Raw genomic sequence first — 5,298 nt, forward strand, 5'->3', positions numbered from 1 at the left:
AAGAGCGGGATGGAGGTACAGTTTAAACTTCTAAAATTCCAAAATGAGTTAATTACAAAAGTAGTCCCTGTAATATTGTCTAATATACAGTTTTTCCCATAAACTTTAGAATAATATTATAATTATATAGTTAAAACTATTTTTTCTTTAAATTAGAGAGAGCTTATAAAATTTAAGGGTGCAATTAGGGGCGTTTACCCAAATATTTACCTGATAAGTGTTTACTGATAGAAGGCAATGCTATAATTTATTTTGATGCGTAAGATTTTAGTACATCAAAACGTGTTGAATGCAACACTTTACTAGGTAAGCGTTTACCTGAGTAAGAGTCGTCATTCTCACCTACTAAGTAAGATTCTACATCCTTCTCGTTGCTCTTAACCGCTAAGATTATTGGCCCATGCCATGTTCATACAACGACGAAATTTATCCGGTAAGCATTTATCAAGTAAGTGTTTAATAAATGGATTATTAGTACCAATTTAATTGTACCGACTAATTACAAATGATAAGTAAAAAAATTTATATCATGTACCAATTAACTCTTATCAGTATCAATTTAATTGATATCAACATTTTTTATTATAACTGATTTTATACCAACTTCAAGTTACATATATAAAAACTTGTCATTTTATGCAAATTTTGAGTGACCCTTTGAACCTGCAAACCAATAGGAGTTTTTAGTTGCAGGTAATAAAGTTTACAAACATTCAAATGCTCGGACATAAAAGTTAAAAGGTAGAATGTTTAATATTCAATACATCAAAATACAAAAAGGTAACAGATGATTAGCAAAGTTGGTACCACAGTATACGACTTTCAGTACCGTGTATCAACCAAGTTTATATATTTGATATGGTATTACCATCCAACTGTAACTGATACCAATTTAATTCGAAGAGGTGATATATATATTGGTTGGTTTGATAATCCCTAAAATCTAATTATTTTGGAAAAAAAAAAATGAGTGATGATATGTGAAATGTGATTATTATGATCTCTAGAGCACACCCAACCACCCTCTTAAAAGTTAAATTTGAATCAACGTTTTATGCCACTATCTTTTGTCCAAATATGATTGTGAAATTCACATGGGATATATGGTTATCATTCAAGCCAAATTTGACAATGACCCTAACATTTGGTAACAAGAATTTTGAATTGGAAAATATATAGTAATATATTACTAGTTGTGTACATGTGTAATGTGACGGGAGCCGTGAATTTTTAACGATTCTGAGGTTTTACTGGTTTTATTAGAGAAGATTTAACGATAATATAAGTTACACTTGGTCTTTACATATTAATACAGTTTGAATAAATAAGAGTTATGGTTTCAATTACAGTCTGTCGATGAAAAAAATTGTATGACGGTTTAAAATCTAATATATTTACAATCCAACATATTTAAATGACTTCACAAATGTGTTCGATTTACACCAAGAGCAAAAAAATAAAGAGATCAAGAGCGAGACTGAGAGTTCTAAAGTAATTGAATGAGATAACTTTTAATAACTCATGGTAAATATCAGTTTGAATTTCATCTTGGGGATGGGGAGAAGACATAGAGGTATGAGAGGGTGAAGACATGAGTGTCAAAAGTATCTTGGGAACATGAAATGAAAAGGTAATAATGTGCATTGGTAAATTGTATTATATGTTATTTTAATTATAAATTAAGAGATTTTAAAACTGAATGCATAAAGTAATAATATTTAATGCATTATGAGTTGTTTTTAAGACTTTTAAGACTTTGTGTATAAATGTATAGTACTTTGTGCATTAAAATTTGTTTTAAAGACTTTTGATAAATCTGGTTTATAAGGTAGTATAGATAAAGTATTCAGGTAAAATTCTTAAAAATCATTTTAAATGCATAAAGTACTATTTAATGATGTATGTTACTTAAAATTCAATATTGTAAGTAAATGGTGTATGAGTACAACTTTTTAAGGTTATATGTTTGAATTCAAGTAACTAACTGATAAAGGTAATCAAATACAGGATAATCATCTCATTTTRAATATAAATAATCTATAATATAATTAAGATGACTACTAGGTGGGTTTCACGTGAGACGAACTTTTTTTGTAAAACCCGTGATACCATATTTTTATACTTGAAATTTCACAGGAAAACGTAGTGAATATAAAAAAAAATCTTTGAACCTTCTCAGTGGTTTGTTGTGAAGTTCACGTTTAAAAAAGTGGTCTTTGAGGTTTCACAAAAACGGTATGGTCTCACATGATTCCAAGTCATTATTAAGTTTTAACAGAATACTTAACTATTGTCTGCATAAAAAGTTATATCATTGAACTTACAATAAATTAATTCATTACTAAACCAAAATTAAATTATAATAAAAAGATTGAACTGAAAATTAAATTTATAAAAATATTATATTATTAAACCTAAAATAAGTTACTTTGTTATTAAATCTAAGTTAAATTTTACTAAAAATTATACAAAAAAATGAGAATTTTTAGATTGTTAATTTGATACTAACATTGATATAAATTTTAATGGGTCTTTAAATTTATATTTTATTCAAATATAAAAATATTATCGTTTTCTCAAACCATACAAAACCATATTATAAAAGAATGTATTCAAAAATCAAAATGCATCTCATTGTATTATGTGAGTACTCTTCTAGTAAATTATAAATAATAATGCAATAGTGATTGAGTAGGATACATGGAGACAAAAATAGTGCATGTAATGCAAAATCATATTGATTTGGTACAGGTAATATACATATTGGTAGGTGGAGGTTTAAATGATAATACTTTCAATTTACGAGAACATCCTAATCACGTATGATAATACACGTGAGGGGACCATGCGGACGTCATGCCCTGTGACCTATGTCGCACCAAAGGTCGTCTGCGTATTTGATTTAGTATCAAATTTGATATACTATAGTTATTGGTAGCCCGCTACTTGAGACTTATAAGGAGTTAACAATTCTCACATTCTATCAATGTGAGACGAGTTGTTACAATTTGACCCGCAACCTATATCATGCCATAGGTTGTCTGTGACTCTAATTTATTATCACATATGTATCATATGTGATGGAATGTAATATCACATGCTATTAACTGCATTCTCGTATTTTCATAAAATGAACGTGTTATCGCTTGAACATTCTCCCAAATTAGTATTTTGTAAACGTCATATCCCTTTCAGTAGTCCTGGATTGGGTTGGTGGTGAACTGATTATGGGTTCAAAACGAATAATGCCATTGTGGATGCCACTCAACATAAACAGACCATATGATAGTTTAACTGATTTGCATTTAATATACATGTTTACAATTGACTTTTCTCTTGGTAAACGACATATATGAGCTAAATATGGATTAAGACATGCTTGTTTCAATGTGAACATCTTAAAGCATAGACATTAATTATAAAATATGAGAAATTTTCAAAAAGGGGAAGCAATAACTACTTATTAAACTATATCTATATTATATTATAAAATATTTGACAAAAACTCTTAAAAATATTCTTTATGCATAAAGTACTATTGATACATATTACTTAAAATTCAAGGTTACAAGTAAATTGTGTGTACGTACAACTTATTAAAGCATAATTTTTGAATTTATGTAACTAACTATATATAAACATAATAAAATACGGGATATACATTTCATATTGGATATTAAAAATATAAAATATAACTAAAATAATCATTAGTTATAATAAAATACTTAATTATTATATTTATAAAATTTATATTATTAAACAATAAATATATTATTATTTCGTTATTAAATCTAAATTAAATTATAAATAAAATATTGAATTAAAGAAATTACACAAAAATCCAGAACTTTAAATAGTAAACCTGATACTAATATCGATAGTTTTTTCCTAAATTTTATGATATATTTAAATTTATATTTTATTCAAAAATAAAAATATTATCGCTTTCTCAAAACCACTAAAAACCGTATTATATCGACATGGATAAATAATAAAACGAAATATCAAAATTAAGATATATCTCGTTATATTAAATATGTAAAAGAAAATAATATTTGCCTAAGTAAATTACAAAAGTACCCCTTGAGCATATATCAATAGACAAATTTAGTAGTTCGGTTTCTAATTTGTGTGTTTGTCTAGAAACAACAAATTGACACATAATACGAAGTAAATTATTTGAAATAACAATGACAGTTTTTTTAACTGACTACTCAAATTACAGATTTGAAAGTTGTTCACTAGTGACGTTTAAAAAAACCGTTGGATCGTTTAAACCGGTCGAATCAAATTAAACCGACCGTTTTTTGCTGTTGGGGCGGTCTGATGGTCCGGTCTGGACTGAAAAATAGTCAAACCGTTCAGTTTAGTCTGCCTTGTTGTTTGAAAGTTCTTTTTGAGCGGTTTAGATTGAACCGATCGCCAAAAAATAAACATATATTAATTATATTTAATTTTCATGTTATGACACAATTAAAAAGAGTTCGTCCAAGACATCGTATTTTTAGTTTTCAATTCTCAATTGACCGCATCATCTAAATTGACAAAATTTCAAATTCCATCAAAAACCAAATTCCAAATTGTCATTCGACTTAGGGGCCGTTTACCAAACGCTTACCCGGGTAAACACTTACCAAGTCACGTTACCTTACCGTATGAATATGACAATGACAAAAAAATTTACCCGGTAAGAGCGAGACAAATAACAAGAGTCTTACCCGGTAAGAGCGAGACAAAGAACAAGAGTCTTACCCGGTAAGTGAAGGCGACAACTCTTACCATGGTAAGAGCTTATCGGGTAAATTATTGCATACGGTGCTGTTTTCGTGAAGTAAAATCTTACCCGATAAGTAAGTAAATTATTGCATACGGTGCTGTTTTCATGAATGACTAAATATGTTAAGTAATTTCAGGTTTAGGACTAAAAGTGGCAAAACTAAATCATAAGTACTAAAAATGTTTGTTAACGTATAGTTGATGGTCTATTTTGTAATTGAATCTTAAAACTGCAGCATGAATAATGTTTGGTATGTAATTAAAATTGGGGCCCACTGTCGGTCTTTCCAGTAATTCACTGCCACGTCACCATAAAGGTGTCATAATTTCTCACTTTTAGTTCAATTTTTTGGATCACAGAGTTGACAATACAACACCACTCAACAAATTTGGATCTTGTAATTTTAAATTATAAAAATTGTTTTTTTAAATAAATAATTTTTTTCAAAGCTAAATCATAATTTTATTTAATTGTTTATAATCTTATTAAATTAAAAAAAATCAATGTTATAAATAATATCG

The sequence above is a fragment of the Cynara cardunculus genome (assembly GCF_001531365.2).
Source record: "Cynara cardunculus var. scolymus isolate 2C chromosome LG 11, CcrdV1, whole genome shotgun sequence".
Taxonomy (NCBI): domain Eukaryota; kingdom Viridiplantae; phylum Streptophyta; class Magnoliopsida; order Asterales; family Asteraceae; genus Cynara; species Cynara cardunculus.